General features: G+C 47.7%; 1 protein-coding gene across 1 annotated transcript in view; it reads left to right on the top strand.

Moving 5' to 3' along the window:
- The first annotated feature begins 13472 nt into the window (after positions 1-13472).
- The window catches only part of Ngf (nerve growth factor), a 51204-nt gene continuing 49952 nt past the window's right edge, over positions 13473-14724 (top strand). Inside the window, exon 1 of the mRNA XM_050157552.1 lies at positions 13473-13497. The gene's annotated coding sequence lies outside the window, so the exon portion shown is untranslated. The remainder of the gene's footprint in view (positions 13498-14724) is intronic.

A 14724-nucleotide genomic window follows, 5' to 3' on the forward strand; every position in this document is an offset into this window, starting at 1 on the left:
TGCTATAGACCGGATACCGCTCTGGGAATCAGTATTGAAAAGATCAAAAACCACTGCCCCGTGGAACTGCTGTCCCAGTGTGGTAATTCAGACGGCACAGCAGAATAGCAAACATCATTGTCACGAGGCACTTCCCGTTCCCCAGGCTCTGTGTGTTTCACCTTCACCACCATGCTGGAAGGTAGGCACCATTATTAACCCCACTTTATGGAGAAAGAAACTGAGGAAGGGAAAAAGAAAGTTGTAGTGCGAATCTAATTGATCTTAGTAATAAACGCCTGAAATCAGATATTGGGGGTGCAAGAGGAAAAATCAGAGAAGCAGAGCAGCCAGCCGCTAGATCTTACCTCTATGAAATCCTCAGACTGAATGGGGTGTATGGTCTCTACAAGTCCTCAGACTGAATGCTTTCTCTGGGAAATCTCAGACTGAATCCTGAACTCCTATCTCACCCTGTCTTATGTTCCTCCCTCCACCCACCCATATCCCTTCCCATCTCTACCTCCCAAGTACTAGGATTAAAACCATCACTACCTGGCTCTGTTTCTCTTTTAGGCTGATTCAATCTCTTGTAGCCTAGGCTGGCCTTGAACTCACAGAGATTCATCTGCCTCTGGCTCCTGAGTGCTGGGATTAAAGGTGTGTGTCACCCCTGCCTGTTCTTTATAACTAACTAGTGTGGCTAGCTCTGTACTCTGATCTTCAGGTAAGCTTTATCCGTTACTGGCTTTGTGGGAGCCTAGGCAGTTTGGATGCTCACCTTACTAGACCTGGATGGAGGTGGGTGGTCCTTGGACTTCCCACAGGGCAGGGAACCCTGATTGCTCTTTGGGCTAACAAGGGAGAGGGACTTGATTGGGGGAGGGGCAGGGAAATGGGAAGCGGTGGCAGGGAAGAGTCAGAAATCTTTAATAAATAAATTTTTAAAAAAGCACAAACAAAATATCACCACAGAAAGTGGTCTCATCAGCTAGGAAGCAGAGTTGTGGGTTTGAACCTAACAAGGGCAAAGCATAGGGGAGGGGTTGTGGGCATGCGTAGGGGAAGGGTAGCCTTCAGATATAAGTGTGGTGGTAAAGAAAGTCCTCAAAATAGGACACTGAGCAGGGACACTAAGGAGGAATGGGTGGAGCTATGCAAACATTTGGAGGAAGAGCATCCAATGATTGGACAGTAAGTCCAAATGTCCCAGGAGTGTTTTGGAAGCTGAAGTTCACAGGAAGGAGAAGTGGGATGCATTGAGTTCAGAGAGGCAATGGGCTGAAGGGTGTTGTTATGAAGGATCCTAGGGCAGCCTCAATGCAAGGGCATCTTCTAAGTGAGACACAAAGCTATAGGTCACCATTATAATTTTTGTTAAATATTTCCAATCCCCGTGCCACACGATAAGATTGTCCTTCCTCACCCCACTGAAAGGCATGTGATTTGTTCCTCCAACAGAATGGGAGCATGGGTAGATGGTTTCTTAGATTGTCCTTCCTCACCCCACTGAAAGGCATGTGATTTGTTCCTCCAACAGAATGGGAGCATGGGTAGATGGTTTCTTTCAGCTCAGAGTTTTAGAACCATTGTGTGTGGATTGAGCTGTCTTTGTCCCTCTTTGGGTGACCCTCCGCTCTCTCAGGTCAGACACCCAGGGACCACCATGAACAGAGTCCCCTCAGCCAGTCCCACGGGGCTATGCAGTTTGAAGAAGTAGGTTGGGTTGGGTTAAGCCACTGAGACTATGTTGCTGCTACCTCAACAAGCTGACTGATATGAAGTCCATGAACGGGCTGGTTAAAGGGGAGCTTTAGAAGCACTGTTCTGGAAGCTGCTGCTGCTATGAAAATGGATACTAAGGGTAAAGCGTGACAGCCCTGCCATGATCTCGGGAGAGGCAGCAGCAATGGAGGAAAGGAAGGGTGAGCACATTCTACCTGTGAGACGGAATGACGAAAGTGTTACAGCAACTTACACGGTGGCTGGAGGAGAAAGGAGACAAAGATGACCCCAGAGCTTTCCGTGAAGATGAAAAGTTCTCAGTTCCCTAAGCCATGCCCCTCCATGTCTGCCCTCCATTAAAAAAAAAAAAAAAAAGACAACCCTTGATATGTCGGGAAAAAAGACCCACGTTTTCACTACTCAAGGTCATTCCTCTTGGCTTAGCATTGCTCTTCTCAGATGTTTCATGTTGGAATGGATGGAAGGATTGCCCTCACGAGGACCAGTTCATTTTAGCTACTTGCGATTCCAAGAAACCCTGGTCCTCATCTCTTGTTTAATTTGGAGAAGCCATGGTCTGCAGAAGCAAGTGATCCTGTACAAGGTCAGGGAGAAACAACTGAGTTCCAGAGCAGGAGCCCCTGGCTCAGCAGGGTTTTCTTCCTATGCCATGCCCAGCCTGGATGGGGGTGCACTGGGCTGGGTTTGTGCCTCCCCAGGGATACATGAGGGGAATGCATGGAAGGGATCACTGCCTTTCCTATTTTATGTCTCTCAGGCTCAAATAGAACTCGGGGAGCACCTTCAGTTACAACCTTTGAATTCACTAGTTCTGATCCAATGACCAAATCAGAGAAGAAAAATGATCATAAAAGGAACTGGAAGAAATGTATCCTGCCTTTTTGGTTTGTCTCTGGCATCAAAAGGCATGGGGCACATTCGAGTCCCTTCTTCATTCTGTCCTGTGTGGCATTTTCCTGCCTGCCAGCTTCGTGCTGTTCCTTTTCCAAAGCATTCTCTGCACTGCTCCGCATGGGTCGGGGACAGCTAAAAACAGACAGTGGCAGCCGCCTCCCCGTCTCCTAGCACCCCGTCTCCTAGCACACCGACTAGAATCGTTTGGATTATGCGTCGCTGCGTCATACTCCAAATCTGAAAAGTGCCTGACTGTGATTTTTATTGGAGTTTTTATTATTCGTTGTACCTTTTAAAACATCAATTTGAAATCATTAAATTGGAAACCTTCTCTGATGTTTCTGCAAAGCTTGGGCAATGCCCATGGCCAGGCACTTTTGCTTGTCATAGACCTGTTCTGGAGTCCCAGGGAGCCAAACTGCCATTTTAGGCAGATTGGCGATGCCCCAGGGTGGCAGAGTGGTAAGCAGGAGGCTTAGATCAGAATCTTCTCTTCTGGGATGCTGGCAAAAGGATCACTGGAAGAGAAAAACACAGACGCAGAGATTCACAACCCCGGAGGCCAAGTAGCCACCTCAGAGCCCTCAGCAGCTGGAGGGCGAGCTTGCAAAGGGTCCCGGGCCTCAGTGTTTGGAAAATGTGTAGGATAAACTAAAACTGTGTTAACTTTCCCCTTCTGAAGTTTAAAAAAATATCTGCCTTACATAAAAGCGCCGAAAAGTGCTTGGAAGTCTATAAAACCGTTAACTATGGCAGGGTGTTTCCAGTGAACTCGCTTTCGTTGGAAAAGAGATGTCCCCATAAAAAGGCATGCTCTGTGCTCCATTCCTCCAAATATTCTGGACTTGATGTGCTGGCTAAGCCTCCCTTTCTTCCAGTGCAATTCCGTCTTTCCATGCACACGTGCAGGGAGTGTGGAAAGATCTCGGAAGCCACGCTTGGAACCCTGCGACAGTGGGCTGTGCCTGGACACACAGCCTGTTTCATATATTAACTGCATGCTCAACTCCACTAATGGCAAAGCCATATGTGCCGTCTTCAGTTTTTCAGCCCCCATTTATACCTTTATTCTAGCCTAACTGATGCCAGCTGTTATTAAGGAGCACAATTTAAGCCCCCCACTACAACAAAGACTTCTCTACAATGAGTGATCTAAACAATGGCCCACTTCTTAGAATAATTTTACTCAGTTCAATTTTAATGACTATTTTTGAAGACAATTCTTCCAACTCCTGTATTTGGTTCTGCTGATGCAGACATGAAAAGAGCTGAGTCCTCAATCTCAGAGGGCTGGGTATTTGAAATGACTGAACTCCAACACAACAAAGAGCTGTGGTTATCCCTTGAACTTTGTTCAGATGGGACCTAATGGAGGATGGCAAGTGGGGATGGTGGTTTCACCCATAGGAATTTTAGAATATTTTTATTCTCTTCTTTTATTTTTGCAGCTCTTTGGCGGGCCAATGGCTCCTAGGTCCTAGCAGCAAGAATAGAAGCCCTTAACCTTGATCCAGTCTTCTGCATTGCAATAGGCTAAGTTTCAAGAGCGGAAAAAAACGTTTTCCATTTTCTGGCCACTCTAAGCTACCAGTCAGGTCTCACCATATGACACTGGTACTGACGTCATTGCCGATGAATCAGGATTGATCTGCACCAAAATGTACATGAAGAACACACTTTAATCCAGGTCTCTGTCCCATTTGGGTAGTAAAATAGCTTCATCGCTGTCCAGAGTGTGTACTTCACACGTGGGGCCTTCCTTCTTTGGGCCTCTTGCGCAAGCATATTTTCCCTCACCACAAAATGTTTTTCTTAAAAAAAAAAAATGAACTTGCTGCTCCAACTACTTGGTATCTGGCTCTGGATGCAGAGCTGGAGGGTGAATGGTGAAGTTGTAATAATGTGTTTCTGGATTTTGTGGTTTCAGAGTGGTTTTCCTTCCCAAACTAAGGTGGGCCCTCTGCAAAATGGGCCAGGTCAACCTCTTCCCATCATGACACTTCTCTGTGGGCACCCCTGGCTTGTCTGCACAGAAGGCAATGCATCAGGTTGGAATTGAATAAGTTTCCTCTACTGAACACTCAGTCAAAAACCTTCCCTAAACGACTTCCATACAAGCTCTCCGTTAAAGCTTTTGACAACCTATGTGAACTCATAATGGGCATCTTCCTTCTCTGAGAGGCGATGCCCGAAGATGTTCAGTAATGTGCATAAAGATTCAAACCCAGCGGACTGTCGCAGCTGGGTGAATTCGGGCCTTAGATAAAGCAGAAGAACATGCACTCAGCCTGTGTCCCTTGTAGCTCCCACAAAACTCCAGCCACACATTTTAACCTCAAAAAACCATGCTATCTATTTTAAAAACATTTTTGGAAAATGTGTAAGACAACGTCCTTGAGTTATTCACAGTTATTCATATTCAGGAGGCTGCCTCATAGAACCCCAAGGACTCACTTCCTCCCTGGTGCTTGGGTTCAAGTTCCTTGCAAGCAGCGAACATACACCTGCTCGGTGAGCCCAGAGAAGCCTGTCTGTCAGGAAAATGCCTTCCCCCAAAGCACTTCCTTCTTAATTAAAATAACATTTTTGAAAGTAAAATTACCCAGTGTGTAGAATCAACAGCCCAACAATAGCGGTGATTAATCTGCCAGGGGTTGTATAATGGGATGCTAATAGGGAGAGCCGGACTCCTGATGAGGATCAAAGTCACCTCTGCATGTGGGGAGCTTTTAAAATTAGAATGACGATAGATGAATCTCCACCTTAGAACAACAACCACAGCAAAATACCCACCCTTTTAGGCTTCCAGAATGTGGGCAGAAAGAAGCCTGAGGACATTTGCAGCACAAGAGCTGGAAGCTCCGGGAGAGGGGCTCCAGCCTGAGACCTCGCCTTCTGCTCTTCCCAAGCACCTTGGGCCCACTTGCTGATTTAGGATGATAACTAAAGGCTATCTCCATCTGCCCAAATCCTGCTACAGCCGCTGGACCCACCTGTGACAGGATGCAGGTATGTGGTAAGGGACAGTGTAGACAAGGCTTATGTGCCCCTGGGAATTCAACAGGGTAGGGACTATACCTGCTTCTATGCAACAGCTCTAAGCAAACTCTCCCATAAACTTTGGGAGCAAGTTTGGTTTTAATTTACAGGTGCCAAGCTCTACAGGCTTCCTGGCTCTAAGGTCTGAGTCTTCTAGCTTCTCCCAGAGTAAGTTACATGCTAAGAAGTGGATTGTGACATTTTCTCACATAGCCACCAAAAATCCAAGATGGAACTGGAGAGGATGCATGTCAACAGACCATTCTGCAGCAGCTAAGAATGCAGAACCTACTGCGTTCAGGCATGCACTTACTGCACGCAGGCGTGCTGCTGGGATTGTGGCTAGCATGCATAGGGAAGCTTGCTGGGGTTTGGAAAGAGAGAAAGAACAGAGGAAAGCACAGAGGACTTTATAATAGAGTCTGGAACACTGTGGAGGTCCCGTTGAAGGAATGTGCTCTAAGTAAGAGGACCCCTAACTTAGGCCAAGGCAATTGGGCTACTTCTGGAGGTTGTGTCTGTCTAGGGGTGAGGGAGAGCTGAAGGAGGACCAGAAAATGGTGAGTGACCCAGGAATAGGGGGAGAACATGTACAGAGGCACAGGAGAGAGGGGGGGAGGGAGGGCTGGCGAGCAATTTTCAAATGTATACAGATTGGTTTTAGTGTTCTATCCCTTAACTCTGAGATGCTCAAATAACTCCACTCAATTCACACCTTATGTCTCCCACCTTTCAAAGTTAGCTCTGACCCCACCCCCACCCTCTCACGTTTCCCCTAAACTACGATGGCCCTGAAAAACCAATGGACAACCCAAGACGGTTCTCTGAGAGCAGCATCAATTGCGACTCTGTGGTGCAGCATGGCTGAGGTTCCCCGGACCAAGGCAGCGTCTGCCAGACTCAGAATCGGTCAGAAGGTGACGTTTTGTTTGAACCAGGACTCCCTGTACCTGTAGGGATGCCAGGTGTTTGCCATCTGCAGTGCAGCAGGTAACCTGGCAGCTCTGCGCCAAGGACACACACTGCCATGCCTTAGAGGAGCCCCCGGAATGCCACAGGTCCCGTCCGCAGAGCTGCATACTGAGAAGGGAGACAGCCTGGGCTAAGTGGAACTGACTGGCAAAACCTGATTTGAGACAACTGACCCTTGCGTGGTTCTGTAGGAATTTCCTCCGCATTTTAGTAAGGGATAGTTATTGTCAAGAGTGAAATATGGACTGTGGAGAACAACAGAATAGCCCTTGATGGTTGGCTGATGAGTTTTAAGCCACTTGGTCAATGCTGTGAGTATCGTTCATTCTTTCATAGACGGGGCACTTGCTGAAGATGTAGGGTATGCTGGTGTTATGAGGACCATAGGGGTCTGAAGTTCTTATGGGTTTTAGAGTTTAGAGGAGAAAGTTCTCTGCTGCAGAGCATGGTGATTTGCCCTTGTGATCTCAGCACTCGGGAGGCTTAGGAAAGAGGACTGCTGTGAGTTCAAAGCCACCCTGGGCTACAGTGGGAGAGCAGGGCTCAAAAAGAAAAGGAGAGGGAGAGAGATTGAGATGAGAAAGGAGAAGGACAAGAGAGAAAGAAGAATAGAATGAGAGAGAGAGAGAGAGAGAGAGAGAGAGATTCAGCCTGTTGCCTAGTGTGTGCACACAGTGAGATGTATGTATACCTTCTTTTACTTTTCCTAGCGTGTGATCTGCCGTCTTTCTTCCAGAAACATGTGGTTTTCATAGACTGCTTTTAGGATTGCTGCAGTTGGAACGCAGAAAGAGCCAATATTCATCTTTCCACATCAAGAATAGAATTTCTGAGTCCGCAGCAAGACAATGCTTTTGAAAGCCAAGCATTCAGAAGCAAAAAGAAAAATGAGTTTTCTGAATTCCTTTAGCTCCCGTAAAGTATTTAAGACTGAAGCTCGATGCCTGGTGGTGGGCATGCCATTAATCCCAGAACTCAGGAGGCAGAGGCAGGATGATCTCTGTGAGTTTGAGGCCAGCCTGGTCTACAGTGTGAGTTCCAGGACAGTCAGGCCTACACAGAGAAACCCTGCCTTGAAAAACCAAAAAAAAAAAAAAAAACCAAAAATCCAAACAAACAAAACCAAAAACAGCAACAACAAAAATGAAGCTTGGAGGATTTGATCATAGAGTCTTGCCATAAACTTGGGGTAGAGAGAGCTCAAGATATGACTTAGGAGGGCTCTGGTTTAAAGACCAGGAGAAAGAACTTCCTGTGAGCCCCGGAGAGGAGTGTAAAATTGGAAGGGTGGGACAGGTGAGATGCTCACCTGTCAGAGTCCTCATTTTCCCTGTCTTTGGCATACACCCCTGCATGGGGTTGAGCATTATAAGAAAAACAGGTAGGAGGGAAGCAGAGAACACTCGAGCAAGTGATCTGTTTCCCAGAGTTCTGACCTCTGACCTCTGGGAGATGCTCGAGTGTTCTCTGCTTGCACTAATATGATACGGGAGGGACAGTGTAGCTTTGTTGGGAGGTGAACCTTCCGCATAGATTTAGAGACAATGTTGGGGCTGTTTACTTCAGCCTGTGTGCGGTACTGAGGGGGTGCTAGCCTTGCCATTGCTCATAAATCTCCCACTTCTGTCCTACCCACACATTCAATGTCACAGATGCCACTCAAAGCCCTAAAGACCTTTGATCCCCAGACCATTACCACATGAGCTCACTTTGATGCCGCTTATCCATGGCTGGTACTACCATCTACCTTGCCAGATAAACTAGGAATGCAGGGGCATCCATGAGACCCTATCTTCTAGCTCACTGCCCCCTCACACTGCCATTTCCTATTGTGAAACCAGTTTACACCTAAATGTATTTTTGAATGAGTGACAGAGTGATCCTAGTGCCTGTTGATCTGAACCGTCACTACTGGACCCAGGTGGTTTGCCCATATGTGGTTTTATCACCACTTCCCAGGCCTCCCCAGACCTTACACTAGCACTCCAGATTCACCTGCAGCTACCTCATGCCCCATCAGTTCTAGGCTGGTTCTTACCCCCTTCTTCTTCCAAGACATTCTTTCTGTCTCACGTGGTGCCCTTCCCAGAATTCTTTTTGTTCTTACTCATGTATCCAAGCACAGACAGTATCTCATCTGCAAACATGTATTAAGTGTGTTCCCTTAGTCATACAGACTATTAGAGAGTCATCTAGAAAGGGTGTCAGTCTTGACTTGGGGGGGATCAGAGAAACTTTACAATCGGAAATGTGAATGAAGGGTCTAAGAAATACATCTCAGAAGAAGAGGAATGGGCTAGAAGAAGAGGCATCAGGGGAATGGTGTTTGAAGCCTTGTGAACATATTTAGATGTTGGAGGTAGTACCATTACTTGTGAAATGAATTGGAAAGGAAAACTCCCAGGGCCAGAGTTAGAGCAAAGCAAAGCAAGAAGCAAACAGGAGGACGGGGAAACAGGTGACACAGAGCCCCAGAATCTCTTTAAAGAATGTGGAATTTAGGTTAAGGACAACTAGGACAATAATGAAGGCTCACTGAAGTTCGAAGTTGGTCAAATTCTGTATCCTGAAAGAGTGTGCACATCTTTCCCTATTGGTTTCCTGTTCATTTATGGGTCTGTTTTGGTCCTGCACACTGTGTGCTTACATGGCAAGAACATTCCTTCTTGACCTCTGCTTCATTTGATCTAAGTCCTGCCCCAGAAAAAGATTTTGTGAAGTATATTGAGCTGGATTTCTAAGGTTGTAGATTAGGTTCTGTCCTAATGCACTTCTTGGGTGGTCCCACAGGAATTTCCCCACTCAGGACCTGCATAGAGGCATACCTATATGGTCCACAGACTCCTAAGAGACACTGAGGACCCCCTACAGAGGCAGACACCTCTGAAGACAGTCACAGGGACATCAGCACCTGATCTGGGTGGTTCTTGTGATACCCAGGAGTTACTAGGGATCTTCAAGGGATCAGAGTCAATCAAGACCGAGAAAGGGGAAGCTCACAGTGGTTGGGGACAGAATTTGATCCCCAGAGACATAGATGGCTCTCCTTGTGCTTAAGGAGACTTTTGGGGGTCTGTGTAACCTGTCTCTCCCTCTCCTCTTTGCAACTTTCTTCTCTGGCCAAATCTTCAGTGCCCAGAATGGGACTGGGCAGAACAGGTTCTCAAAAACTACTTATTTAATACATTTAATCAACATAATTATAATTTGATAGTGGTTATTAATTAATACAAGCAGTGGTTCTCGACCAGTGAGTCGAGACCTCCACAGGGATCGCATATCAGATATTTACATTACAATGCATAACAGTAGCAAAATTACAGTTATGAAGTAACAAAGAAATAATTTTATAGTTGAGGGTCACCACAGCATGAGAAGCTGTGTTAAAGAGTCGCAGCATTAGAAAGGTTGAGAATGAACCATTGGATTATAACTATTATGGCCCTAACAAGTTAGATCTTTCTCCCAAGGTCACATCAATGAGTCAAAACTTAACTAGTCTAAAGGTGATGGTTTTCTGAGCCACAGTGCCCCTATAGGACAAGAGCGGAACTGCCCTATCTCCAGCCCAGGAGCATCTCATAATGAGACCCTGAAGGAATGCAGGACAAGAGATGCAGAGTGCTTGCCTAGCATGTATGAGGTCCTGGGTTTGGTCTCCAGCATTGCAAAAGTTAGGTGTGGGGGGACACACCTATAAGCCTAGCACCAGGGAAGATGGAGGCAGGAGAATAAGAAATTTAAAGTCATTCTCAGCTATCAGTGAATGGGCGACCAGCCTGGGTGACTTAAGACCCTAGCTTAAAACAAAACAAAACCAGAAGAATAAAGAAAAGAACAAGAAAGACGGTGGATGGGGTTTGAGGGTCAGAGCTGAGATGAAAGTAGTCATTGCTGGTGTCCCTGTGGGTGGCTAAGACAAAAAAGCTACCTAGCACTGTGCATATAGTAGACACTGGTGACGGCGAGAATGCGTCTGAGAGGGTGATGAAGCTATGGCTGGGATCTAGAAATCAGGCTAGCACACTGGAAGAACAAGTGTGGCGTGAGGCAGAGGCAGAACAGGAGGTCTGGACCGGGCTGTGCTGCTGTTGACGAGGCTCTCAATGGCTGCCGGCTTCTGCAGCCTCAGAAATAACAACAATTACTGTACACACCACAAGCTGTCCTCCAAGTCAGCAAATGCATCAGCTGCCGGTTATTTTGATACCCTGGATAAAAAGCTCTTTCGAGAAAAATCTAGTACATCAAAACATTCTTATTCTCTGCCTGTCGGCACCGTGCCTTCTGGCCGCTGCCCTCTAGGCTGGTTTCAGCTGGTTCAGACCTTAAGGTCCTTCTCTCGGTGACCCATGAGGAGACTTCTGTTGGAGTCCATCAAAGTGGAAAAAGCAAAAAGAGAAGGCACCTGACGATGGTCGTTAGAATGAAGGCTGACCTATTATGAAAACTGCTGCCAACCAACACAGTGTGGTTGGATTTTTGACACCCACAAATAGATCTCAACATTTTTTTTTGATCCAACACACATAACAAGTCCCTATGCTGGGTCCTGGGGAGACTAACAGTGTGTTCAGGGTCTAATAATCAAGCCATCATGGGATCAACTGTGGCAGCAGGTGTCACAGCCATCTTCTGGTATGCAACACAGAGTAAGTCATTGCTTTTGTTGTTTACAGATTCTGGACCAAGACCCTTCAAATTCAGGGACATAAGCAGATATAGTTAGAGCTATCAAAAAACAAAAACAAAAACAAAAAAACAAAAAAAAAATAACTCTTATTAAACCAGAGTTTGCCATGAGAATATAATCAACAAATTGAGGGCAGGACAGCTGGGCTTAGATTTTACTTTGTTTTAAAATTTCCCTCTTGAAAAAGAACAAGTACTTCAAATCCTTTTGTGGTGTGTCAAGGGACACCACAAGGAAAAATACAAAAGCCCCACATTTTATGACCAAACTGAGCAATTCTGTAATTTTTAATTTCACCCCTAAATTTCCAGGCAGTTATTGTACGGAGCTGGTGCTTAAAAAGCAAAGTTATATGTGAAATGGTTGATGGATAAATGTATGGTAATGTTTGGAAGCTGTTGGTTGTTTGATCATCAATGGGAAGTTTCTAATAGATCACCACGACCACGACACCACTTCTGCTTTCTGCCATTCTGGTGTCCCCTGGCCTCTCTCCTTCACTCCTAAAATGTGTGGATCTCCTAGACCGTGTCTGGGCCACATAGAACATGCTTAGCAAAGCGAAAAAGCTCACTTCCAATGCCAGTCCTTTTTTCTCTCTTCATCTTTCCCAGAGCGCCTGCAAATGAAATGAAGGTGGATGTGGGGACAAAGGCAAAGACAGAAAGGAGTCGAAATCCAGATGGTTGTAAATTCCTAGGCAGATCCTCTCCTTATCTAGGTATGCTCCAATGGGGATGAAGGAACCCTGTGCCTAACTGCATCCCAGCTGCATGGAGCATGCTCCTTGCCTGGGCAGCACTGACAAGATGTCACCAGCAGTGCGGAGACTCAGTACTTCAGCCTCCCTCTGTCATTCCCCTGCACCCATTCCCTCCTGTGGCATTCATGGAGCTGTAGGTGGAGTGGGGGCATGCAACATGCTTTTTTAAAGAAAGAAGAGCCTTTTCACAAGTTCAACCAGCAAAAGGGGTGTGTGTGTGTGTGTGTGTGTGTGTGTGTGTGTGTGTGTGTGTGTTAATTTCCAAAGACCTTTATTACAATTGCTCATGCGTATTTGGTGAAAAACCTGACTTTAGATATATTTCTGCCTTATAGATTTGGGGATGAGATGAGGTGGAAATAAACCAGAAAAGGGGGAGGTTTAAGTCAGGCAGGACCCCCACCAGCTCTTGAATCTATCAGATCTAAGAAATTCTGGAGGTCCAGCTGGGAGACACCCCCCCACCTTAAGTGAGTAGATAAAAGGGGTGAAAGGGAATTGGGTGGGGTCTGGGGTGGGACAGAGGGCTTGGTCTTCTACTGAGTGTGTGCTCACTAACTCTTAAAATCTGATGAGAGCCACGAATCCCTGATCTAAATACAATGTAGGCAGCACACACAGACACAATTCTGCCTACACTGTTGGAGGGCTTTGATCTTCTGGGAGGCTCCTGTAATCCCAGGTCTTAAGGCTAGCTGTGGAAGTGGGGTATCTAGACACCTGAGGCCCTCTTCACTTTGACCCCAGGCAGATACACTCCTGTCTGGGCATTCCAGTTAACTCCGCTTCTGCCTGGTTTCAGAGACCCCCCCACCCCCCGGGCATTTGCCAACCCAGGGAGCTTCCTGGGTGTTCCTTCAGCCCTCAGATTTGCAGGGAGAAGAAAGCCCGATCCTCTGGCCACCAAGTGAGGTCTTAAGTCAGCCCAGAAGGCTAGCAAGGCAGTGAGTGAGCAAGGGCATAAGGCAAAGAGATTCTAAGTCGGCCAACCAACTCATGCCCTGCTCAGCCTGCCTGCTCATTGGTGTGTGGGACCAACTACCCTGCCTGGTGCCCTAGAAACTCTCCCTCTGCCAAGGCGAGCCCGATGTATTTTCATTTGACCTCAGAAGGTTTGAATCCTTCCCTGGCTGTCTTTTCTTGGCTAGGTCCCACCAGCCCTCCTGGAGCTATCCATCCCTTGTCACCAGGACCCCTGCAGTCTGGCACCTTGGGTACAGTCACAGCAGGTGCAGGGCTGGGGGTGGGGGTGGGGCAGGGAGGGAGGGGTGGGGTGGGTGAGGGGGCAGGATTTGGAGAGGGTGTGACTCGAGCCAGGGAGGAGGGGCTAAATACATTCAAAAAGCCTGTTATAGCAGTTCTGTACTCCAGCGCAGCAGAGAGCGCCTTGGAGCCCGAGGGGAGCGCATCGGTGAGTCAGGCTGCACTGAGCCGAACCCAACAGGGGTGCAGCGCGGTGCGGCGGGCTGGGGTTGCTGGGCTCCTCGGGACGGTATGCGTGGATCTCTGTCTGGCGAGATCTTGTGGGTTGAAACGCAGCCCTGAAATAAGTGCCCGGAGTAGATGTAGGAACGCGAGTTCATGGGCAAGCAAGGGAGGCGAAGGGAGTGAGGGTCTTTCTGGTCGTGAAATTAGCTGTCCCAGGACATTTGGAAATCCCAAAGTCAACACTGGCGCCTGCAGAAACAGTACTGCCTTGCCTAAGCTCTCGGGCTAGAAGGGAACAGCGCTCAAGAGAGAGCCTGGAGAGAGGGATGCGCGCGCTGCGAGCGCGCTGGGGTGGCGGAGCAGTAGCCCGCGCAGCGGAGGGTGAGTGCACAGCGCGCCGGCTGGGGAGTGCGCAGAGTCCCGAGAGTGCCACGCTGCCCCTGGGTAAGAGGATCTGCCGCCCAGGGCGCGCTAGACTCAATGCTTGTCGCTGGGCTCGGAGTATAGATTGTGGGTGCCAGGGGTTGATTCAGGGAGCTTGGGTTCCAAATGCCGAGGTTCTGAGCGCCAGGGCCCTCGGCGGGGCCTGCTGGGTATCTCAAGGCGTAGCCCCACCGCTTGGGTCACCCAGTACACTCAGCTGTCTGCTGCCAGGTGTGGCAGAGGCTGGCACCGGGCATGGGGAAGGGCAGCGGTCGCTCTTGGGTTCAGGCAGAGAAGCTGCAGCGGAGGGAGATAGAGGACTCTGGGGTCAGAGTGTTGCAACTTGAAGCCAATGTAAACATGAGGTTTAGTTAGTTCGCTTGGATTACAATGTTCTTGTTTTCATAAAAACTTTCTGAGATTCTTAAGGAAGGTGTTTTTGGTTTGACCTTTTTCGTCAGGTTTACTTCAGAGATTTCAAGAAGCGCCTGCTTGCTAGGCTGGTTTTTCCAATTGTTCCAGGCTGGGAATTGTAGCAGTTTGAAGGATAATTTATGGGTGTTTCGTGCATTCAAGTGTATTACAGCAAAGTCTTTTGGGTGCTGTGGGTATTAAAGGAAACTCAGTGCACGTTCTCAGCTACAAACCAAAATACTGCTGTCCTGGGTGCTTCTGCCCCATCTGTCCATGGGAGACCAGTGGAAACCTGGGTGCAGGGGGTGGGGCACTTGATGTATTGCCTGCTCTGCATCCATCCTCCTGGCATACTCTCTCTGCCCATACCAAT

Source organism: Alexandromys fortis, unplaced genomic scaffold (assembly GCF_014885135.2).
Source record: "Alexandromys fortis isolate MF-2015 unplaced genomic scaffold, M_Fortis_MF-2015_v1.1 scaffold_78, whole genome shotgun sequence".
Taxonomy (NCBI): Eukaryota; Metazoa; Chordata; class Mammalia; order Rodentia; family Cricetidae; genus Alexandromys; species Alexandromys fortis.